This window comes from Pseudophryne corroboree, chromosome 4 (genome assembly GCF_028390025.1).
Source record: "Pseudophryne corroboree isolate aPseCor3 chromosome 4, aPseCor3.hap2, whole genome shotgun sequence".
Taxonomy (NCBI): domain Eukaryota; kingdom Metazoa; phylum Chordata; class Amphibia; order Anura; family Myobatrachidae; genus Pseudophryne; species Pseudophryne corroboree.
Genome location: NC_086447.1, coordinates 431,743,995 through 431,771,017, shown reverse-complemented (window position 1 = coordinate 431,771,017; position 27,023 = coordinate 431,743,995).

Here is a 27,023-nt window from a genome sequence, read left to right as displayed (position 1 = left end):
AGTATAAATTGATTTCATGACAGATGATGCAGCACTCACCTGAATTCATCTTACTCACGTCATGTCACAGTAGTGCAGTTTATTCACGTCACAGTACTGTCCTTGATTCACGTTGTGTCACACAGTAGAGCACCTTATTCACGTTACTGTACTGTATGTCACAGTAGTGCAGTAGTATATCCACATTACGTCACAAAGTAGAGATCTGCCACAGTCATGAACCTTATAACACATTATGCAAGAGTAATGCACGTCAGAACACATTAGGCCACTGTAACATCCCTTAGAATAATTTCTGCACAGTAACGTCCCTTAGAACACTGTACTATCTGAAACACAAATCTCCCTTATAACAAAAAAATATTGACTGGAACTTTGGGAATAAAACCCGGGACTCTCAGCGTGGGAGGCAGGAGACTGCAATTACAGCTGCACGTTACACTGAATGATAATGTACGATACACTGCACAATACGCTGCAGGTACACTGCACGACACACTGCAATTACACCACACGATGCACTGCACGACACTGCATATGCACTGCACTATGTGATACAGTACACTGCACAATACACTGCGTGATACGACAAACTGCACATTACACTGCACAATACGCTGCAGGTACACTGCACGACACACTGCAATTACACCACACGATGCACTGCACGACACTGCATACTGTATGCACTGCACTGCGTGATACGACAAACTGCACATTACACTGCACGATACACTGCACAATTCCCTGCAAAATATGATACAATGTACACTGCACAAAACACTGCAATTACCACATGTGTATACAGTACACTGCACGATGTGATTCACTATGCATTACACTCACTGCACAATACCATATACTGAATGTACACTGCATGACACGCTGCAATTACGCAGCACGTTACACTGTGATACACTGCATATACTGTACACTGCATGATACACTGCACAATCGTAGACCACGTGGATTGTAAAGAACTATATATACAAGTTAAAAAAAAATTGTTTTTCTAAAACTCATGTCGATCTTTTTCCATGTCAACTTAACGGCCATGTCAACCTACAGTATAACTGGTGTCAACCAATTTCAAAAGCCACACCATCTAGGTCGACACCAATTGGTTGACACCAGATATAGGTTGACATGGTGTGTCGACCTAGATGGTGTCACTTTTGACATGGATAGTAAATGTTAAAACAATTGGAAAAGTGTAAAAAAAATTGACCTTTTGACCCTGGTTAATGTTTGGGCCTTGTTTAACCATTTGTTTACCACAGATACAGTGCTTTATAGACCGGATACCTGCTGCTACAGCAGCCCGTGCTATAATGTACTGTACTTGTAACTACAGTAACTTAAAGTACAGTAATCTACAGTAATGTACTGTACTTACAATCCCTTATGGCCTGCAGGTGCCTTGGAGTCCTCCAGACGAGGTCACTCCACCTCCTCTGCAGTGACCTCACGGATCTCCTCCGGTTGTATGTCCGGAGGATCTCCCTGCTGGCCCTCCTATATGCTCTAACCTTCTCCTCGTTGCTGGCGAGAGTTCTGTCCCACCAGCGAACGAGGAGACGTAGCTCACCAAAAGCATAAGGATGGTCCCTAACGGCAGCCATGACACCGTCCTTATGCGCAATGAGCGTCTCAGACATCGTGCATCTCAGACGTCGCACGTCTCAGACGTCGTGAGTTCCAGGCATTCAACGTTGTTACTGTGTGACAGTTTCCCTTAGTTTTGAATATGCCCTTTCTTTGACACACGGTATTTTCCACTGTCTCGCCCTACGCCCTTCCCTCCTGGGAACCTGCACAGGTCCTGTGCAATACACAAACGCCGAAGATTTATAGTACTGTTTTGCTCAGTTAGTTGCGTCAGAATACACTAATTTCTACTCATTACCGCTGTGTAGTTGCATATAGCGTAAAGAATCGCTCCTGCAGATCTAATCTGATTTATGTGAAACTTGTGTGCATCCTTCCATTGGATGTATTAGAGAGAAAAAAATAATATTAAAGTGAATGTCACGGGAACACATTAAAAAAAAGGTTGGCACTTCCTTCCCATTGGTGTTGGTTTATGCCTTAGGGGACTCGGACGCTCGCATTTCTAAAGCACGGTATTTTCCACCTCCTCCCGCTAGCCCATCGCCCTTCCCCCCTGGGAGCCTGCACAGGTCATGCAGTAGACACGGAGGGAATTCAGGTCATGTGAAATACACAAACACCGAAGATCTACAGTACTGTTTTTCTCACTCAGAATACACTCATTTCTACTCATTACCGCTGTGTATTTGCATTTAGCGTAAAGAATCACTCCTGCAGATCTACTCTGATTTATGTGAAACTTGTGTGCATCCTTCCATTGGATGTATTAGAGAGAAAAAAATAATATTAAAGTGAATGTCACGGGAACACATTAAAAAAAAGGTTGGCACTTCCTTCCCATTGGTGTTGGTTTATGCCGTAGGGGACTCGGATGCTCATGTAATTGCTTTTCAAAGGCACAGTATTCTCCATCGTCTCCCCCTACCCCGATCGCCCTTCCCCCCTGGGAGCCTGCACAGATCATGCAGTAGACAGGGAGGGAATTCAGATCCTGTGCAATACACAAATGCCGAAGATCTACAGTACTGTTTTGCTCAAGTCGTTGCATCAGAATACACTCATTTCTACTCATTGCCGCTGTGTAGTTGCATTTGGCGTAAAGAATCGTTCCTGCAGATGTACTCTGATTTATATGTAACTTGTGTGCACCCTTCCATTGACTGTCTTACAATGAAAATAAAATAATATGTACTGTAAGTGAATGTCACGGGAACACATTACAATAAAAAAAAGGCACATCAGGACTCAAACCCTGGACCCCCAGCGTGGGAGGTGGGAGCCTTCATCGCTAGCCCACGACGCCGCATGAGAGATTCACAATTTCATGTGTAAAAGTACAGCAAACAGCGCCCGGCCCCCTCCCCATTGGTGTTGGTTTATGCATTAGGGGACTCGGACGCTCGCATTTCTAAAGCACGGTATTTTCCACCGGCTCCCGCTAGCCCACCATTCCCATTATGCCTTAGGGAACTCAGACGCTCATGTACTGTACATGTATTTTAAAAGCACAGTGTTTATACATTGTACTGTACATTCTTCCTTTTACACAATTAGTTGCGTCTCCATACACATACAGTACTCCATACACATACAGTAGGTCACCATCTTTTTCCACCGCCTCCCGTTACGCCTACAGTATTAACATTACAGTCGTCACTGACCAATTGCCAGAGCTGTAGATCAATCCGCCGCTATACTGTACGATCGAAAGTACTGGATTAGTGGAGCATTAGCCACCCAGTGGTGGAGATGTGTAATGCATGCTGAGTATCTAGAATCGCCTCAACGCGCCTGCCTGTGATTAAATTTCAGCTATCGCCTTAGCGTGACTAAACGTCCGTCTAGACGGAGAATCGGTCAAGATAAAGGTGGCTACATCTGTAATAGATGTTTTTTACGAGGGGACGGGCGATAATGTGGAATCACTATGGGTTGTAATCACAAGTGGGAGCACTGAAGCAAAAAAACTGGTCATTGGCACATGCTATAAACAGCTGGATATTAGCATACATGACGAGGAACATCTCTTACAGCAAATTGAAAAAGCTGCGGGAATGGGGGACATCCTAGTGATAGGGGATTTCAATTATCCTAATATAAATTGGAATAACGATTCGTGTGTAAAAGCTAGGAGCAGCAGGTTTCTAAACACATTAAAAGATCAGTACTTGTCTCAATTAGTTGAGGACCCAACTAGAGGTAATAATATCCTGGACCTGGTTATTACCAATAATGTAGACATTATATCAGACATTACAGTTGGGGAGACCTTGGGAAACAGTGACCACTATATGATCACATTCAACATCAGTTTCATGAAACATAGCTATAAGGGAACAACTAAAACATTTAACTTTAGAAAAGCTAACTTCAATATGCTGAGACAGGCACTAAACAACATTGACTGGGAAGTCTTATTTCAGGGTAAGGACACTTCGGAAATGTGGGATGCTTTAAAAAGGTTACTTGATAGCAATATTCACAAATTCATTCCCGTGGGCAATAAACGCAGGAGTACTAAACACAAACCAATGTGGCTTAATAAAGAGGTCAAAAAGGAAATGGCTAATAAGAGTCGTGCTTTCAAAGCATTTAAATCAGTTGGAGGGGAGGAGGCATTCCAGTATTACAAGGAATGCAATAAAAGGTGTAAAAAGGTAATAAGAACAGCTAAAATTGTAAATGAAAAGCAAATCGCTATAGAGAGTAAAGCCAATCCGAAAAAGTTTTACAAGTACATAAACAGTAAAAGGATAAAAAAGGAGAATGTAGGCCCATTAGAAGATGAACTGGGAGCCTTGGTAAATGATGACAAAATAAAAGCAGATATACTGAACAAGTTTTTTCATCCGTATTCACCAGGGAGGATCAGTAGGTGATAGTAGTGCATAACGACAGTGAAGGTAATGACTCTTGGCTAGATGCTTTTTTAAGTGAGGAAGTAGTCCTGGAGAGGCTATGCAACATTAAGATTAATAAATCACCGGGCCCAGATGGTTTTCACCCGAGAGTTATTATGGAGTTTAGGGCACAGCTAGCAAAACCATTGTACTTGATTTTCTATAGTTCAATTAGATCAGGTATGGTTATTTAAAAAGGGATCTAAAAATCATCATGGGAACTAAAGACCAGTTAGTATAACCTCTATAGTGGGTAAAATATTGGAAGGAATTTTGAGAGATACTGTAGCATACAGGATTATCTGCAGGTTAATAAAATTATTAGCAAGAGTTAGCATGGGGCTGTAATGGACAGATCATGTCAAACTAACTTAATTAGCTTCTACAAAGAAGTGAGCGATAATCTTGACCAAGGCAATGCAGTGAATATTTGTCTTTTTAGATTTTGCAAAAGCCTTCGATACAGTGCCTCACAGGAGACTGATCATCAAATTAAGGGAACTTGGCATAGGATATACTATTTGTACATGGATAGGTAATTGGCTGGATAACAGAGTACAAAGAGTAGTGGTCAACAGGACATTCTCCAGCTGGGCACCAGGAGTCAGCAAAATACCGCAGGGTCTGTACTTGGCCTGCTACTGTTCAATATATTTATCAATGATCTAGGAATAGGTCTGGGTAGCACAGTGTCAATCTTTGCAGATGATACCAAACTGTGTAAGGTAATTTATTCAGAAAGTGATGTGGAGTCTCTACAGAATGACTTACTTAAACTTGAAACCTGGGCATCTAAATGGGGAATGAGGTTCAATATTGAAAAATGCAAACTTATGCACTTTGGGATTAAAAACAAACTTGCATCCTACACACTTAATGGGAAAAATATAGTTGTAGCAGTAGTGGAAAAAGATTTGGAGGTACTCATAGATAATAGGCTTAATAACAGTCAACATTTTAAAAATGCAGCAAAGAAGGCAAGTAAAGTGCTTGCATGCATAAAAAGGGGTATTGAAACAAGGGACGAGGATATAATCCTGCCATTGTACAAATCATTGCTACGTCCGCACCTGGAATATTGTGTTCAGCTTTGGGCACCATATTCTAAAAAAGATATCGGGGAACTCGAAAGCTGATAAAAGGGTTAGAGACATTGGAGTATGAGGAAAGGCTTAGTAGGTTAAATATGTATTCCCTGGGACTTCCGGTTCCGGCTTGATGCTGTGAGGTGTGCTCCCAGCATCGCTCCGTGCATCGGGACACCATATAGCTTTTAAAAGCCGTTTTCACGGCTTCCACAGAGACCTCCTCGCTACACTATCAGTGGCCGCCACAGTATGGATAAATACCTGGCCTCCGGGGCCGCACCGAAGCCCTCTGCTCTCCCGCAGCCGACCAAACAGGAGAAGAAACGTGCCAACCCCAATATGGCGCCGAGTAACAGCACCCCGCCGGCGTCTCCCGCGGCTAAGAAAACGGCCACTGAACTGTTCCAGAAGGACCCTCCTCAGGTCAGTCACACATCAGACGCCCCTATCACACACTCTGATCTGGCAGCCGCAATCACAAGCACCATGGGCCCCTTGTTATCTAAAGCTGTGGCTGACATTACACAGCAGCTGCAGCACCTCACTCACAAGGTGTCTGTACATGACAATCAGATTGGGGTCTTAAGCCATGATATGGCGTCAACCCAGTGCTCCATTCTCCGCTTACAAAAAGAAAATCATCAGTTATGGAACCGGCTAGAGGACGCGGAAAATCGCTCGCGACGGAACAATATTAGATTAGTTGGTCTGCCTGAGTCTATTAAAGGAGCTGAGTTAGTTGCATTCGTGCAGACCACCCTGCCGTCCCTTTTAGATATCTCTGACACCTGCAAGGATCTCGTAATCGAGAGGGTACATAGAGTGGGCCCCCCCCCCACGCACCCCCGACAGTCGCCCGCGGGTCACATTATTTCGCTGCCTTAACTATCTGCACAAGACGGCTTTCTGGACAGCCTCCCGAAAACAAAGATCCGTGATGTGGGAAAACTCACGTTTGTTTATATTCCAGGATTTCTTTTCTGAGCTGACCAGGGCTAGAAAAGCTTTTAATCCAGTGTGCTCTAAATTAGTTCAGGACAAACGCAAATTCTCATTGATGTACCCTGCAAAGCTCAGAATTTACGGGGGAGATAAACCAATGGATTTCACCTCTCCTGATGATGCCATGGCCTATCTTCATGATGAAGCCTCAGGAATTCAAGAGGACATCTCAGACGCTCCTCCCCTAACTCCTTCTACATAAATCTACTTTCCCTGACGAAGTTTATGATAGATGGTCGATTTGAGATTCCCCGACTGTATAACTCACTGCAGGACAGATTTTCCACTGCGATGTGACAAGCGCTAGATGCCCACGACGCAATCCTACTGTCACATTTTCTTGTATCGCAGGACTATATCTGGAAGGGATCTGTCTGCCTTAATGATAATATAACCTATCTGCATTTTGCCCCTATTATAGTTGGCTGCTGCTTTATGTTTATACACACAAGCCTGACATAAATGTCCTTTTACAATTTTGATGTTATGGCTACGGCCCTTTAACTATTGGTCTCTATTCATATAACTATTGATACATGGTGGTGTTACCGGCAGGAGCACTATGTCGACACTCCACAGTACTAGTGTTTAATGTTATTAGCAATTTGTTTACCGGATTTCGGTCTGTATTATACAGACATCATTCATTGCCTGTCTTGGTCTACCTTTATTTTGTTTTGTTTTACCTATGTCCCTCCCCCTCCTCTCCCCACTCCATGTAGATATGCATGTACTAGTTTTTTGCTTACTGATTGCTCTCAACTACTCATTATTACTAAGTTTTATATCCTAAATGACTGAAATCACAATAGGTTCCCTTAATGTTGGGGGGATAAACTCTCCACAGAAGAGACGTAAAATCCTTCACTATTTGAACAAACAAAATATAGATATTATCTTCCTACAAGAATCACATCTCACCCATATAGAAACGCTTAAACTTCAAATGCTTCAGTGGTCCCTGATTGCGGACGCACCATTTACCTCCAAAGCACGTGGAGTAGTCATACTTGCTAAACGCAATATACCAGTCGTGGTAACACGAATTGATGCAGACCCTGATGGTAGATTTCTCCTTGTCGAACTCACTTTATATAATATCCCATACACCCTTTGCAATGTATACGCACCCAACGCTTATAGCAAAGCATTTTTCCAACAGTTGATTTCTAAACTCGTTCCTCATGCTCATAATAACCTGGTAATGTGTGGGGATTTCAACTTGATCACATCTCCCCATTTAGACCGCTCATACTCCTCTGGAACCCCTCCTCACCCCCCCAAAATAGGTATCTCGCACCTATGTTCGTCTCTAACTTTAGTAGATATTTGGAGAGCCCTACACCCTACGGAAAAAAATTATACTTGCCTTTCTGCTGCACACGGTACTCTGTCACGTATTGATTACACTTTTATTTCCCACCAATTATTCCCAAACGTCACGGACTCGGATATTGAATCAATAGCGATTTCCGACCATGCCTTGATTTGGTTCTCATTACTCATAAGACCTGCATTCAGAACACCCCCCCAATGGAGATTCCCATCTCACTTGATGACGTCCTCCAAATTTGGTGATATGTTGGATGCTGCCTGGGATAATTACTCTCATAATAATGAGTCACACGCAAATTCTGACCCGTCCCTCTTTTGGTTGGCCTCTAAGGCGGTTTTACGCGGGGAAATTCTCTCTTATACCTCAGCACTTAAAAGAAAATATGCACAGTCCTATATATCTGCTCAACAAGCCCTTACAAATGCATACCAATCCTATACTCTGACTCCGTCCCCTGCTAACAAACATGTTTATCTCACACAAAAATTACACTTCAATGAACTATTAACATCTATGGGCGATAAATACAAATTTAAAATTGACTATAAATTCCACAAATTTGGCAATAAAACGGGCAAAATGCTCACGAATCTCTTAAAAGGTACTTTTACTCCCATGACAGTACACCCGCTATTGACAGCTGAAGGAACATTTACCACAGACCCTCAACAAATATCAGATATAATGAAAGTATACTATGAAAAACTGTATTCTCCCCATCCTACCTTGACCTCATCTCCTTTCACCACTCAGTCCCTATCTTCGGCTTGGGAATTCCCGGTCCTCCCACAATTTTCAACAGATGATTTTCCATCTTTGATGTCCCCGATTACTTGTGAAGAAGTTCAACAGGTGATTTCTAAATTAAAACCCTCCAAGGCCCCTGGTCCCGATGGATTGTCAGGAGAATTTTATAAACACCTAGCTCCAAGAATAGCCACATATCTGACTGCCTTCTACAATCATATAATAACCACTAATACGATTCCCCTTCATTTTAATTCGGCCATCATCAAGGTACTCCCAAAACAAGGTAAAGACCTTTCTAACCCTGCATCATACCGTCCCATTTCCCTCCTAAATTTAGATTACAAAATTTTAACAAAAATTCTGGCCGACAGATTGAAGTTCTCTCTACCACATGTCATACATCCTGATCAAACAGGTTTCATTTGTGGACGTCACTCTGTCCGGAATGTTAGACGGGTGATGGCTACAATTCAACATTTGTTGGTTACTGACACTCGAGATTCCCCTCACAATGTAGTTTTAACTTTAGATGCAGAAAAGGCCTTTGACCTTATAACATGGCCTCATCTATTTTTGACTCTAGAGAAATTTGGTTACCCTACCTCATTTATTTTGCTACTAAAAACCTTATATACCTCCCCTAAATCCCAACTCATATGTAATGGTTACTCTTCTACTCCGTTCACCATACATAAAGGCACAAGGCAGGGGTGTCCACTCTCTCCCTTGCTGTTTGCACTGGCAATTGAACCCCTTGTGGTTTCTATCCGCAACTCTTCACTGATTGAAGGCGTTCGAATTGGTGATGTTGTTTTAAAGACGGCTCTTTTCGCCGACGATATGTTACTATTTCTGTCCCGACCTGAAACTACAATCCCCAACGTAATGTCTCTGATACATTCTTTTGGGAGTGTGGCGGGCTTCAGAATTAACATTGCCAAGTCTGAACTACTTAATTTATCTAGTCCCCGATTGACCAACCCTCCTTCTTCCTTAACGCAATCCCATTTTACTACAGTTGACAGTATTAAATATCTGGGTGTCCACATTCCCTCTGACCTCTCTTCCTTATATAAACTGAATTTTTCCCCAATCCTAACGAAGATATTGACCCTATATGAGTCCTGGATGAATCTTCCCCTTTCCCTCCTTGGCCGTCTAGCAATTGTTAAAAGTATTATTTTTCCGAAAATTTTTTATGCCCTGCAAATGCTCCCCATTGGACTCTCCAAATCAGATTTCTCCAAATTTGATAGTCTTACTTCCCGCTTCTTATGGAAGCAAAAACGCTCTAGAATTGCTCTAGACAAACTTCAATCTTCCCGCTCCAAAGGAGGAATGAATGCTCCCAATCTTCATAGATACTTCCTCTCTGTTCAATTCAGGGTTATTAATGATTGGTTATTGAATTCTTCCACTTACACCGACCTAGCATTAGATTGCGCCATCTTCTCTCCATTTGCTCCTAGTGCCTTACTTCACTCTAAACAAGGAGACATCCCACCCACCATCCTACAGAACATAATGTTTCACGATGTTTATTTGGCATGGAAGTCCATTAACAAAAAATTACTCAGAAACCACCTCTCATCTCCCTATGTCCCACTATGGGGAAATCCCTCATTCCCTCCCTCGCTGACAAATGCTGAGTATCTGAATTGGAAACAGAAAGGTCTATTTTTAACTTCACAAATCTTTGACCCAGGAGGCCTCCTGCTTCCCTATTCAGAACTAAAACTTACATATCAACTTTCTGACCGGAACTTCTTTATGTATTTACAATCTAGACACTATGCAATGTCCCTGACTCCCTCCACGCGCTTTGTTCTTTCCACGGATCCTCTAAACAGTTTATTTAAGGCACTAAATTCTAGGCCTTACCATATTAGAATGCTTTATTCTCTTCTTTCCCCTAATTCTACCTCATTGGCATGGTCTAAGCTTTTGAAAGCATGGCAATCTGATATAGGGACAATACACACTTCCGATGATATTGTTATTCATTTCGAAACCACACTGAAGCATTTGAAATCCTCATATTTACAAGAAGTACATTTAAAAACTCTACACAGAGCATATGTTTCTCCATTTCAGAGGGCCCGCATGTTCCCTGAAAATGATGGCTCCTGTCTGAAATGCTGTGCCTCTAAGGCAGATTTCTTCCATTGTATGTGGTCTTGTGGGAAGATTAAACGCTTTTGGTGCAAATTAATTAATTACATAAACTCTCTGTTCAATCTCCACCTTCTTCCAAATCCCTCTGCTTGTCTTTTAGCTGATTTTAGGGGTTGGGCCCTGGGTACTCGTAAATTATTCATTTTGCCTTTACTATCGATTATAGTCACAGTAGCCAAGAAGATCATCTTAGTTCATTGGATATCCAAGTCTACTCCATCCATATTGGAAGTCAGACAAAAATTGCTTCAATTAATGTATTTTGATAGGAGGGATACCTTCCCAGATTTAAATAAGAATGTAGAGAAATTTCATTCGAAATGGGAATCTTTTATCTCTTCTTTGGATCTCCCCACTCAAAATACCATTATGGCGATTTTCGAAAACACAGAATGGCAACTCCTACGTAACCTCACTTAGATACAGCCACGTGACCTAATCCTTCAATCCTCTGACGGAGGCTACCCAATATGATAATATGTTTTGTATCGATCTAGGTTCAGGTCTAACAGAGAGCTTTCTTAAAAATATCTACCTGATGTCGTGAATATCTACTCCCCCTATCCCCCTTCCAACCCCTCCCCATATCCTGGTTTGTAGTTTTACTCTGGTAATATTTTATCTGTTACTAGCTCTTACTCTTATTTTACCTTATTTATTTTAATTTATTTTTGTTTTATTTCTATATGTGTTTTTTGGGCTGGGAACAGCGATGTGGGCTTTTTATAATTAAGCTCAGTTAGACATGGTTACTTACAAAGGTATATGTTTCCAGACTTATTACACGTTCATTAGCTTTACTACGGATGAAGGGTTCATTCTGGTCAAATATCCCTTCCACATAGGAAAAGTTCTACCATATATTGATGGTTATGCTTAGTTACTATATTTCCTCTTTCTTTTGCCTTTGACTCCCTTAGGTGGGAACTACATTTTTTCCCCGTCAAAACTGATATATTGATATATTGTTATACCTATTTACTTGTAATGTCTTCATCGGTGTACCCTTTGTACTTGTATACGCTGTCATGCCAATTTCTTAAAATAATAAAGAAATCGTTGTTTAAAAAAAATATGTATTCCCTTGAAAAGAGGAAACTAAGAGGAGACATTATTAATATCTTCAAATATGTAAAGGGTCAATTCAAAGAGTTAGCAGGGGATCTGTTTATTAATAGAAGTTTATATAGGACACGTGGGCACTCGCTGAGGCTGGAGGAGTGAAAATTCCGTACAAATCGTAGGAAGGGGTTCTTCACCGCAAGGGCAATAAGGATTTGGAACTCCCTGCCGGAGAAGATAATAATGGTGGACTCTGTAAATGCATTTAAAAGTGGATTGAACAGTTTTCTAGCTGAGAAAAGTATCCAAGGCTGCTTTATTGCCTCGTCATCAGGATGATGAGGCAATAAAGCAGCTTCGAAATGTTGATCTATCACACAGCAGCGTGTTCTACCATTTTTTTCTGAGTGCCGCCGACTGTATGGTATATGCTATCCCTGTAATAGCCACCGTAAAGCCACCAGTTCATAGGCGTCTAGCGTTGATAATCAAGGTCCTGGTATTTGGATCTCCCGCACAGAAGAGGACACAGCTCATGACGTCAATGCATCTATCGTCCACAGGCCGCGCCCAACACGTTTCATCACACAGACTTCATCAGGGGTCTATGCGATGAAATGCATTGGGCGCCAATGTGGATGATAGACACATTGGCCTGTGGATGATAGATGCATTGGCCTGTGGACAATAGACGCATTGACGTCACGAGCTGTGTCCTCTGCTGTGCGGGAGATGCAAACACCAGGACCGCAAGTATCAGCACTAGACGTCTCTGAACTTGTGGCTTTCTGGAGGCTATTACAGGGATAGCATGAGGCTGAACTTTACTTTTTGAGATGTATGTGAGCTTTTACTTTTGTATTAAATGTTGATGATAATCTACTCACATTGTGCGCCGCTCACTACTGTTTTTTCTACAGTACATGTACACTGTTGATACACATACAAAAATAGCAGCGCTGAATGAAACTGAATGGATGGATGAGTGAATGAACAATTAAAAATATTTAATAATTTTAAAAACATAAAAAGAGAAAGGCTGCCATAATCACCAATTCCAAAGTTCTGCACCCTCCCCTCCTTAGTAGGAATGGAAAACAAGCAAAGGGGGACTTTTAAACACAATTTCGCCTGGACAGGTAGTACACACATTCACTGTTGGAGGTACAGTCCAAAGATTTGCAGCAGAACCTCAGTACGGATTCTGAAAGTCCTCACCAGTCACACGGTGCCTTTAAACGGAAGTGGAAGTCCTGTCCTGATGTGAAGTGCAACGTCCCAAAGCGGTTATGGTGGTTTCCTTGGTACAAAATATTGGAGGGGGGTGGTGTTTTAATATTGATCTTAAGACTGATTGATACGACTATTTATTTCCAGAGCATATATGATCCTATTTTTGCTATATGTAAGTAATTTCATATATCAATATAGGAAAATAGTGTAAAGTATTTTTATTACTTTCATTGATATTTAAATGAGTAATAAAGATAGGGAAGCATCTTCTCCCTTCAATAACCTATAAGAGTGGTTTTTGTATATGTTTATGGCCCAAAATCAGTTGGACTGTAATTTTGATATTGTGATATCATGTTTATATGTCTTTCTTTTCTTCTCTTTTTCCTCCACCGAAAAACCAGCTACAACATGTACTCCTGATGAAGTCCTAAACGGATGAAACGCGCTGGGTTTTATGAAAGTTATATAATTGAGTATTGTTTTTTACTTGAGCATTGTACAAAAGGACATTGTCTTTGTATATGTTATACAATTGTACATTCTTAATTATTGAAAAAGATTTTAATAAATGTGTTATATTAGAACTACTGGTTAGCTGGTTAGGATATAATTATACATTTTCTAGTGTGCGCCCTCAGAAAATTGTATTGATAGTATCCATCTAATCCTCCACTAGCAGGTGGATTTTTCATGTGGTGCAGCCCACTCACAGTGCGAGATAAGGGTATTCTGTTTATATATATATATATATATATATATATTATTATCCTTTATTTATATGGCGCCACAAGGGTACCGCAGCGCCCAATTACAGAATACATAAACAAATAATCAAACAGGAAAACAGCAACTTACAGTTGATGACAGTATAGGACAAGTACAGGGTAAATAAACATAGTTACATCAGCAGATGACACTGGAATAAGTATCAGGTGGCAGAAGACTGCTGGATGTGGTGCAGTTGAAGATTATTAAAGTAAGAAAGGATAAGCACATGAGGGAAGAGGGCCCTGCTCGTGAGAGCTTACATTCTAAAGGGGAGGGGTAGACAGACAGGGGTGACACAGATGGGGTACATAGAGAGCGTAGAATAGAGGTTTAGGGTGAGATTTGGCTGGGTTTGGTGAAGAAGTGGGTCTTGAGAGATCGTTTGAAGTTTTGTAGAGAGGTGGAGAGTCTGAGGGGGAGAGGTAGGGTATTCCAAAGAAGTGGTGCAGCACGTGAAAAATCTTGGAGTTAGGAGTGGGAGGAAGTAATCCGTAGGCAGGAGAGTCGGCGTGCATTAGCAGAGCGAAGAGGATGGGTGGGAGTGTAAAGGGAGATAAGGTCAGAGATGTAGATGGGAGAGGAGTGGGTGAGGGCTTTGTAAGCGAATGTGAGAAGCTTGAAATGGATTCTGAAAGGGAAGGGGAGCCAGTGAAGGTCTAGTAAGAGAGGAGAGGTGGACGTAGTGCGTTTGGTGAGGAAGATGAGCCGGGCAGCAGCATTGAGGATAGATTGGAGTGGAGAGAGGTATTTGTCAGGAATGCCAGTCAGGAGCAGATTACAGTAGTCCAGTCTTGAGATGACAAGTGAGTGGATAAGAGTCTTAGTAGCATCCTGGGTCAGAAAGGGTCTGATCCTGGAAATATTTTTTAGATGAAAATGGCAGGTTTGTGAGAGGTGCTGAATGTGTGGTTTGAAGGAGAGGGAGGAGTCAAGGATTACTCCAAGACAGCGCACTTGGGGGCTAGAGGAGATAGTAGTGCCATCAATAGATAATGAGATTGTAGGAGGTGAGGTTATGCGGGAGGGAGGAAAGATGATCAGCTCTGTCTTAGACATGTTAAGTCTAAGAAAGCGCTGGGACATCCAGGAAGAGGTAGCAGAGAGACAGTTGGAGATACGAGTGAGGAGAGCAGGGGAGAGGACTGGAGAGGAAAGATAGATTTGGGTGTCATCAGCATAGAGATGATATTGGAAACCAAAAGAACTAATGAGCTTACCTAGTGAGGACGTATAGAGAGAGAAGAGAAGAGGACCAAGGACAGAACCTTGGGGTACCCCTACAGTTAGTGGAAGTGAGGGGGAGGTGGAGTCATGAGAAGAGACAGAGAATGAACGGTCAGAGAGGTAGGAAGACAGCCAAGAGAGGGCAGTGTCACGCAGACCAATGGAGTGAAGAATTTGCAGTAGGAGAGGATGGTCCACAGTGTCAAAAGCAGCAGAGAGATCAAGTAGAATAAGTATAGAGTAGTGTCCCTTACATTTAGCAGCATGGAGGTCATTGCATACTTTTGTAAGGGCAGTTTCAGTGGAGTGGAGAGGACGGAAGCCAGACTGGAATGGGTCAAGCAGTAAGTGAGAGGAAAGAAAGGAAGTAAGGCGGTTGTAGACAATACGCTCAAGGAGTTTGGAGGCAAAAGGGAGGAGAGAGATGGGTCGGTAGTTGGAGAGAGTGTTTGGATCAAGTGTAGGTTTTTTAAGAATAGGAGAGATGAGTGCATGCTTGAAGGCAGAGGGGACAGTGCCTGATGAGAGGGACAGATTGAGAAGGTGGGAAAGATGGGAACAAGCAGAAGGAGAGACGTAGCGGAGGAGGCGGGAGGGGATAGGGTCAAGTGGGGAGGTGGTGAGGGAACAGGAACGAATGAGGGCCATGACTTCCTCTCCAGATGCATGGGAGAAAGATGTCAGAGTAGGTGCGAGGGATGGGGAGGGTTGGTAAGGGATGGGAGAAAGCTGGTTACTGATGGTCTGGTGTGATGTGATGTCCTGACATATGGAGTCAATTTTGGATGTGAAGTAAGTGGCAAAGTCAAGAGCAGAGAGTGAGGTAGGGAGACGAGGTGGAGGTAGGCAGAGGAGTGAGTTGAGAGTGGCAAAGAGGCGCCGGGGGTTGGAAGACTGGGAGGAGATGAGGTTCTTGAAGTATGACTGTTTAGCAAGAGAAAGGGCAGCACTGAAGGATGAGAGCATAAGTTTGAAATTGAGGAAGTCTGCCTTAGAGCGTGATTTCCTCCAGTGTCGCTCAGCAGTACGTGAGCATTTTTGCAGATATTTGGTGTGCCAGGGTTAAGGTGTTAATTTGCGAGGGTGAATAGTGGTTGGTGGAGCAACAGAGTCAAGAGCAGAAGTAAGGGATGCATTATATGTGGAAGTGGCTTGTTCAGGGCATGAGAGAGAGAGAATTGGAGAGAGAAGTGAATCAAACAGGGAGGAAAGGAATGTGGTGTCAATAGCTTCAATGTTACGCTTAGTAATGGTAGCCTTAGTAGGTAGAGATGGGGAAGTCGAGAGAGATAGGTTAAAGGAGAGCAGGTGGTGGTCATAGGGGGAAATGGGGAGTTGGAAAATCAGAAATATCACAGCGGTGAGTGAAGACCAGATCCAGTGAGCTCCCATTCACATGGGAGGGTGAGGAGGTCCACTGGGAGAGACCAAGTGAAGAGGTGAGGTTAAGGAGTTTAGAGGCAGGGGATTGTGTGGGGATGTCAATAGGGATGTTGAAATCGCCTAGGATAATGGAGGGAATGTCAGAAGAGAGGAAGTGAGGAAGCCAGGAAGCAAAGTTGTCGATGAATTTGGAAGCAGTGCCAGGGGGGCGGCAAATGACAGCTACTCTAACATGGACTGGTTGGAAGAGGCGTATAGCATGGACCTCAAATGTAGAGAATGTAAGGGATGGTTCTGGTGGTATGAGTTGGTAGGAGTAACTAGAAGGTAAAAGGACCCCAACACCACCCCCATGGCGACCCCCAGGTCGGGGTGTGTGTGTGTGAATGTGAGGCCCCCAGCAGAGAGAGCAGCAGGAGAAGTAGTGTCAGAGGGCGTAATCCAAGTTTCAGTAATGGCTAGTAGGTGTAGGGAGTTGGAAATGAAAAGGTCATGAGTGGGGACCAGTTTGTTACAAACAGATCTGGCATTCCAGAGGGCACAGGATAGGGGGTATGAGTTTGTGGGAGAGATGTGAATGAAATTATCAGGGTTGCTGTAGCGATGAGGTGAAATTAACTTTGAGGGCAGGGATGATGAGAGAGTAGTGATGGTGCGGGTGCCTGAGCTGGGAGTGGAAACTGCAAGAGGTGGGCAGGGAGGGAGGTCATTGTGATGTGGATGGGGGTATGGGGAGGTGACAGGGAATGGAGAAAGGGAGCAGGGCTGAGTTGTTGGGTAGCAGGACCATGGGGCAGAGGTAAATGAAAGTGGGGTAACAGGAAAGGAGGGGGAAGGAAACAGAGGGATGGGGGAGAGACAGAGGAGGAGGTGTAGGAGACTAGGGTGGAAGGATAAAGATACATTATTAGGTAGACACTGAGTGATGAGGGGAGTATAAGAAAGCCTTGACATAGTGTTAAGTAGGTTAATAGGTTGAGGGAAAGTGGAAGTAGGAGAGGAGACTGTAAGGGAATCAGCAGAAGAATTGCAGAAATGCAGGTGAGAAAAGCAGTGTAGGCTCAATGGGTGTAGATTTAGTATGAAATGAGTCAAAAGCATAGATAAAGTGGGTGCAGAAATGTATTTGGGCTGTAAGAAATGAAAGGATTGTGAGAGGGTTAAGAAGCAATGGTAATTCTGTTAGATTTTTTAAGTGTTTGTAGATGAGAAGATGAACTCACAATTGTCCCAAAGAAGATCTTTGTGATCCTGATTATGGATGGAAACCAGATCTTACATATGTTCTTTTTTGCAAATGGGTTGCATAGTGTTCACAGAGTGAAAGTTGGAGGGTGATAAATTTGCATATGCAGTTGATATTGATAAGTAGTTCATCTGTTGTTGTTGTTTGATGTTTCCTTTCAGTTTTTCGTCCAGTTTTAGTCCAGGCTAAGTCCAGGCATTGATATTAAAATTATATATCTGCTCCCTTTGAGCCTCCTCCCTTAAAGTCCTACACCCTGGATCAATCAGCCAGGCTTAATAAGCCAAGTATACTCTAATATGAACTAACATTAACATGTGTAAGGTACAGGTTCACTGATTAAAACCCCACCCATTGCCCAACACCCACTGGTGGGCAATAAAGCTAAAACAAACAAATAATGATATGGGAGGAGGACATCCCAAATTCCCCAAATATCTAATAATTAAAAAGGCTAAATTCTGCACAAAACAATAACTCCAGATTACCTAAGCAAACAGACACTGTAGAGTATAGTATCCTAGATCACTGTGCAACTGCTGAGAGTTGTAGTAATTATTTTGATTACCTAAGCAAACAGACACTGTAGAGTATAGTATCCTAGATCACTGTGCAACTGCTGAGAGTTGTAGTAATTATTTTGATTACCTAAGCAAACAGACACTGTAGAGTATAGTATCCTAGATCACTGTGCAACTGCTGAGAGTTGTAGTAATTATTTTGATTACCTGTAGGTGAGAGAATAAGATGTTAGGAGGAGATCGCAGTCCTTTGCCTACTGTATTTAGTCCAGGCTTTGATATTAAAATATATTTATCTGCTCCCTTTGAGCCTCCTACCTTAGAGTCCTACACCCTGGATCAATCAGCCAGGCTTAATCAGCCAAGTATACTCTAATATGAACTAACATTAACATGTGTAAGGTACAGGTTCACTGATTAAAACCCCACCCATTGCCCAACACCCACTGGTGGGCAATTAAGCTAAAACAAACAAATAATGATATGGGAGGAGGACATCCCAAATTCCCCAAATATCTAATAATTAAAAAGGCTAAATTCTGCACAAAACAATAACTCCAGATTACCTAAGCAAACAGACACTGTAGAGTATAGTATCCTAGATCACTGTGCAACTGCTGAGAGTTGTAGTAATTATTTTGATTACCTAAGCAAACAGACACTGTAGAGTATAGTATCCTAGATCACTGTGCAACTGCTGAGAGTTGTAGTAATTATTTTGATTACCTAAGCAAACAGACACTGTAGAGTATAGTATCCTAGATCACTGTGCAACTGCTGAGAGTTGTAGTAATTATTTTGATTACCTGTAGGTGAGAGAATAAGATGTTAGGAGGAGATCGCAGTCCTTTGCCTACTGTATTTAGTCCAGGCTAAGTCCAGGCTTTGATATTAAAATATATTTATCTGCTCCCTTTGAGCCTCCTCCCTTAGAGTCCTACACCCTGGATCAATCAGCCAGGCTTAATCAGCCAAGTATACTCTAATATGAACTAACATTAACATGTGTAAGGTACAGGTTCACTGATTAAAACCCCACCCATTGCCCAACACCCACTGGTGGGCAATAAAGCTAAAACAAACAAATAATGATATGGGAGGAGGACATCCCAAATTCCCCAAATATCTAATAATTAAAAAGGCTAAATTCTGCTCAAAACAATAACTCCAGATTACCTAAGCAAACAGACACTGTAGAGTATAGTATCCTAGATCACTGTGCAACTGCTGAGAGTTGTAGTAATTATTTTGATTACCTAAGCAAACAGACACTGTAGAGTATAGTATCCTAGATCACTGTGCAACTGCTGAGAGTTGTAGTAATTATTTTGATTACCTAAGCAAACAGACACTGTAGAGTATAGTATCCTAGATCACTGTGCAACTGCTGAGAGTTGTAGTAATTATTTTGATTACCTGTAGGTGAGAGAATAAGATGTTAGGAGGAGATCGCAGTCCTTTGCCTACTGTATTTAGTCCAGGCTAAGTCCAGGCTTTGATATTAAAATTATATATCTGCTCCCTTTGAGCCTCCTCCCTTAGAGTCCTACACCCTGGATCAATCAGCCAGGCTTAATCAGCCAAGTATACTCTAATATGAACTAACATTAACATGTGTAAGGTATAGGTTCACTGATTAAAACCCCACCCATTGCCCAACACCCACTGGTGGGCAATAAAGCTTAAACAAACAAATAATGATATGGGAGGAGGACATCCCAAATTCCCCAAATATCTAGCAATTAAACAGGCTAAATTCTGCACAAAACAATAACTCCAGATTACCTAAGCAAACAGACACTGTAGAGTATAGTATCCTAGATCACTGTGCAACTGCTGAGAGTTGTAGTAATTATTTTGATTACCTAAGCAAACAGACACTGTAGAGTATAGTATCCTAGATCACTGTGCAACTGCTGAGAGTTGTAGTAATTATTTTGATTACCTGTAGGTGAGAGAATAAGATGTTAGGAGGAAATCGCAGTCCTTTGCCTACTGTATTTAGTCCAGGCTAAGTCCAGGCTTTGATATTAAAATTATATATCTGCTCCCTTTGAGCCTCCTCCCTTAGAGTCCTACACCCTGGATCAATCAGCCAGGCTTAATCAGCCAAGTATACTCTAATATGAACTAACATTAACATGTGTAAGGTATAGGGTCACTGATTAAAACCCCACCCATTGCCAAACACCCACTGGTGGGCAATAAAGCTAAAACAAACAAATAATGATATGGGAGGAGGACATCCCAAATTCCCCAAATATCTAACAATTAAACAGGCTAAATTCTGCACAAAACAATAACTTCAGATTACCTAAGCAAACAGACACTGCAGAGTATAGTATCCTAGATCACTGTGCAACTGCTGAGAGTTGTAGTAATTATTTTGATTACCTAAGCAAACAGACACTGTAGAGTATAGTATCCTAGATCACTGTGCAACTGCTGAGAGTTGTAGTAATTATTTTGATTACCTAAGCAAACAGACACTGTAGAGTATAGTATCCTAGATCACTGTGCAACTGCTGAGAGTTGTAGTAATTATTTTGATTACCTGTAGGTGAGAGAATAAGATGTTAGGAGGAGATCGCAGTCCTTTGCCTACTGTATTTAGTCCAGGCTAAGTCCAGGCTTTGATATTAAAATATATTTATCTGCTCCCTTTGAGCCTCCTCCCTTAGAGTCCTACACCCTGGATCAATCAGCCAGACTTAATCAGCCAAGTATACTCTAATATGAACTAACATTAACATGTGTAAGGTACAGGTTCACTGATTAAAACCCCACCCATTGCCCAACACCCACTGGTGGGCAATAAAGCTAAAACAAACAAATAATGATATGGGAGGAGGACATCCCAAATTCCCCAAATATCTAATAATTAAAAAGGCTAAATTCTGCACAAAACAATAACTCCAGATTACCTAAGCAAACAGATACTGTAGAGTATAGTATCCTAGATCACTATGCAACTGCTGAGAGTTGTAGTAATTATTTTGATTACCTAAGCAAACAGACACTGTAGAGTATAGTATCCAAGATCACTGTGCAACTGCTGAGAGTTGTAGTAATTATTTTGATTACCTAAGCAAACAGACACTGTAGAGTATAGTATCCTAGATCACTGTGCAACTGCTGAGAGTTGTAGTAATTATTTTGATTACCTGTAGGTGAGAGAATAAGATGTTAGGAGGTGATCGCAGTCCTTTGCCTACTGTATTTAGTCCAGGCTAAGTCCAGGCTTTGATATTAAAATTATATATCTGCTCCCTTTGAGCCTCCTCCCTTAGAGTCCTACACCCTTGATCAATCAGCCAGGCTTAATCAGCCAAGTATACTCTAATATGAACTAACATTAACATGTGTAAGGTATAGGTTCACTGATTAAAACCCCACCCATTGCCCAACACCCACTGGTGGGCAATAAAGCTTAAACAAACAAATAATGATATGGGAGGAGGACATCCCAAATTCCCCAAATATCTAATAATTAAAAAGGCTAAATTCTGCACAAAACAATAACTCCAGATTACCTAAGCAAACAGATACTGTAGAGTATAGTATCCTAGATCACTATGCAACTGCTGAGAGTTGTAGTAATTATTTTGATTACCTAAGCAAACAGACACTGTAGAGTATAGTATCCAAGATCACTGTGCAACTGCTGAGAGTTGTAGTAATTATTTTGATTACCTAAGCAAACAGACACTGTAGAGTATAGTATCCTAGATCACTGTGCAACTGCTGAGAGTTGTAGTAATTATTTTGATTACCTGTAGGTGAGAGAATAAGATGTTAGGAGGTGATCGCAGTCCTTTGCCTACTGTATTTAGTCCAGGCTAAGTCCAGGCTTTGATATTAAAATTATATATCTGCTCCCTTTGAGCCTCCTCCCTTAGAGTCCTACACCCTTGATCAATCAGCCAGGCTTAATCAGCCAAGTATACTCTAATATGAACTAACATTAACATGTGTAAGGTATAGGTTCACTGATTAAAACCCCACCCATTGCCCAACACCCACTGGTGGGCAATAAAGCTAAAACAAACAAATAATGATATGGGAGGAGGACATCCCAAATTCCCCAAATATCTAATAATTAAAAAGGCTAAATTCTGCACAAAACAATAACTCCAGATTACCTAAGCAAACAGACACTGTAGAGTATAGTATCCTAGATCACTGTGCAACTGCTGAGAGTTGTAGTAATTATTTTGATTACCTAAGCAAACAGACACTGTAGAGTATAGTATCCTAGATCACTGTGCAACTGCTGAGAGTTGTAGTAATTATTTTGATTACCTAAGCAAACAGACACTGTAGAGTATAGTATCCTAGATCACTGTGCAACTGCTGAGAGTTGTAGTAATTATTTTGATTACCTGTAGGTGAGAGAATAAGATGTTAGGAGGAGATCGCAGTCCTTTGCCTACTGTATTTTGTCCAGGCTTTGATATTAAAATATATTTATCTGCTCCCTTTGAGCCTCCTACCTTAGAGTCCTACACCCTGGATCAATCAGCCAGGCTTAATCAGCCAAGTATACTCTAATATGAACTAACATTAACATGTGTAAGGTACAGGTTCACTGATTAAAACCCCACCCATTGCCCAACACCCACTGGTGGGCAATTAAGCTAAAACAAACAAATAATGATATGGGAGGAGGACATCCCAAATTCCCCAAATATCTAATAATTAAAAAGGCTAAATTCTGCACAAAACAATAACTCCAGATTACCTAAGCAAACAGACACTGTAGAGTATAGTATCCTAGATCACTGTGCAACTGCTGAGAGTTGTAGTAATTATTTTGATTACCTAAGCAAACAGACACTGTAGAGTATAGTATCCTAGATCACTGTGCAACTGCTGAGAGTTGTAGTAATTATTTTGATTACCTAAGCAAACAGACACTGTAGAGTATAGTATCCTAGATCACTGTGCAACTGCTGAGAGTTGTAGTAATTATTTTGATTACCTGTAGGTGAGAGAATAAGATGTTAGGAGGAGATCGCAGTCCTTTGCCTACTGTATTTAGTCCAGGCTAAGTCCAGGCTTTGATATTAAAATATATTTATCTGCTCCCTTTGAGCCTCCTCCCTTAGAGTCCTACACCCTGGATCAATCAGCCAGGCTTAATCAGCCAAGTATACTCTAATATGAACTAACATTAACATGTGTAAGGTACAGGTTCACTGATTAAAACCCCACCCATTGCCCAACACCCACTGGTGGGCAATAAAGCTAAAACAAACAAATAATGATATGGGAGGAGGACATCCCAAATTCCCCAAATATCTAATAATTAAAAAGGCTAAATTCTGCTCAAAACAATAACTCCAGATTACCTAAGCAAACAGACACTGTAGAGTATAGTATCCTAGATCACTGTGCAACTGCTGAGAGTTGTAGTAATTATTTTGATTACCTAAGCAAACAGACACTGTAGAGTATAGTATCCTAGATCACTGTGCAACTGCTGAGAGTTGTAGTAATTATTTTGATTACCTAAGCAAACAGACACTGTAGAGTATAGTATCCTAGATCACTGTGCAACTGCTGAGAGTTGTAGTAATTATTTTGATTACCTGTAGGTGAGAGAATAAGATGTTAGGAGGAGATCGCAGTCCTTTGCCTACTGTATTTAGTCCAGGCTAAGTCCAGGCTTTGATATTAAAATTATATATCTGCTCCCTTTGAGCCTCCTCCCTTAGAGTCCTACACCCTGGATCAATCAGCCAGGCTTAATCAGCCAAGTATACTCTAATATGAACTAACATTAACATGTGTAAGGTATAGGTTCACTGATTAAAACCCCACCCATTGCCCAACACCCACTGGTGGGCAATAAAGCTTAAACAAACAAATAATGATATGGGAGGAGGACATCCCAAATTCCCCAAATATCTAACAATTAAACAGGCTAAATTCTGCACAAAACAATAACTCCAGATTACCTAAGCAAACAGACACTGTAGAGTATAGTATCCTAGATCACTGTGCAACTGCTGAGAGTTGTAGTAATTATTTTGATTACCTAAGCAAACAGACACTGTAGAGTATAGTATCCTAGATCACTGTGCAACTGCTGAGAGTTGTAGTAATTATTTTGATTACCTAAGCAAACAGACACTGTAGAGTATAGTATCCTAGATCACTGTGCAACTGCTGAGAGTTGTAGTAATTATTTTGATTACCTAAGCAAACAGACACTGTAGAGTATAGTATCCTAGATCACTGTGCAACTGCTGAGAGTTGTAGTAATTATTTTGATTACCTGTAGGTGAGAGAATAAGATGTTAGGAGGAGATCGCAGTCCTTTGCCTACTGTATTTAGTCCAGGCTAAGTCCAGGCTTTGATATTAAAATATATTTATCTGCTCCCTTTGAGCCTCCTCCCTTAGAGTCCTACACCCTGGATCAATCAGCCAGGCTTAATCAGCCAAGTATACTCTAATATGAACTAACATTAACATGTGTAAGGTACAGGTTCACTGATTAAAACCCCACCCATTGCCCAACACCCACTGGTGGGCAATAAAGCTAAAACAAACAAATAATGATATGGGAGGAGGACATCCCAAATTCCCCAAATATCTAATAATTAAAAAGGCTAAATTCTGCTCAAAACAATAACTCCAGATTACCTAAGCAAACAGACACTGTAGAGTATAGTATCCTAGATCACTGTGCAACTGCTGAGAGTTGTAGTAATTATTTTGATTACCTAAGCAAACAGACACTGTAGAGTATAGTATCCTAGATCACTGTGCAACTGCTGAGAGTTGTAGTAATTATTTTGATTACCTAAGCAAACAGACACTGTAGAGTATAGTATCCTAGATCACTGTGCAACTGCTGAGAGTTGTAGTAATTATTTTGATTACCTGTAGGTGAGAGAATAAGATGTTAGGAGGAGATCGCAGTCCTTTGCCTACTGTATTTAGTCCAGGCTAAGTCCAGGCTTTGATATTAAAATTATATATCTGCTCCCTTTGAGCCTCCTCCCTTAGAGTCCTACACCCTGGATCAATCAGCCAGGCTTAATCAGCCAAGTATACTCTAATATGAACTAACATTAACATGTGTAAGGTATAGGTTCACTGATTAAAACCCCACCCATTGCCCAACACCCACTGGTGGGCAATAAAGCTTAAACAAACAAATAATGATATGGGAGGAGGACATCCCAAATTCCCCAAATATCTAACAATTAAACAGGCTAAATTCTGCACAAAACAATAACTCCAGATTACCTAAGCAAACAGACACTGTAGAGTATAGTATCCTAGATCACTGTGCAACTGCTGAGAGTTGTAGTAATTATTTTGATTACCTAAGCAAACAGACACTGTAGAGTATAGTATCCTAGATCACTGTGCAACTGCTGAGAGTTGTAGTAATTATTTTGATTACCTGTAGGTGAGAGAATAAGATGTTAGGAGGAAATCGCAGTCCTTTGCCTACTGTATTTAGTCCAGGCTAAGTCCAGGCTTTGATATTAAAATTATATATCTGCTCCCTTTGAGCCTCCTCCCTTAGAGTCCTACACCCTGGATCAATCAGCCAGGCTTAATCAGCCAAGTATACTCTAATATGAACTAACATTAACATGTGTAAGGTATAGGTTCACTGATTAAAACCCCACCCATTGCCCAACACCCACTGGTGGGCAATAAAGCTTAAACAAACAAATAATGATATGGGAGGAGGACATCCCAAATTCCCCAAATATCTAACAATTAAACAGGCTAAATTCTGCACAAAACAATAACTCCAGATTACCTAAGCAAACAGACACTGTAGAGTATAGTATCCTAGATCACTGTGCAACTGCTGAGAGTTGTAGTAATTATTTTGATTACCTAAGCAAACAGACACTGTAGAGTATAGTATCCTAGATCACTGTGCAACTGCTGAGAGTTGTAGTAATTATTTTGATTACCTAAGCAAACAGACACTGTAGAGTATAGTATCCTAGATCACTGTGCAACTGCTGAGAGTTGTAGTAATTATTTTGATTACCTAAGCAAACAGACACTGTAGAGTATAGTATCCTAGATCACTGTGCAACTGCTGAGAGTTGTAGTAATTATTTTGATTACCTGTAGGTGAGAGAATAAGATGTTAGGAGGAGATCGCAGTCCTTTGCCTACTGTATTTAGTCCAGGCTAAGTCCAGGCTTTGATATTAAAATATATTTATCTGCTCCCTTTGAGCCTCCTCCCTTAGAGTCCTACACCCTGGATCAATCAGCCAGGCTTAATCAGCCAAGTATACTCTAATATGAACTAACATTAACATGTGTAAGGTACAGGTTCACTGATTAAAACCCCACCCATTGCCCAACACCCACTGGTGGGCAATAAAGCTAAAACAAACAAATAATGATATGGGAGGAGGACATCCCAAATTCCCCAAATATCTAATAATTAAAAAGGCTAAATTCTGCTCAAAACAATAACTCCAGATTACCTAAGCAAACAGACACTGTAGAGTATAGTATCCTAGATCACTGTGCAACTGCTGAGAGTTGTAGTAATTATTTTGATTACCTAAGCAAACAGACACTGTAGAGTATAGTATCCTAGATCACTGTGCAACTGCTGAGAGTTGTAGTAATTATTTTGATTACCTAAGCAAACAGACACTGTAGAGTATAGTATCCTAGATCACTGTGCAACTGCTGAGAGTTGTAGTAATTATTTTGATTACCTG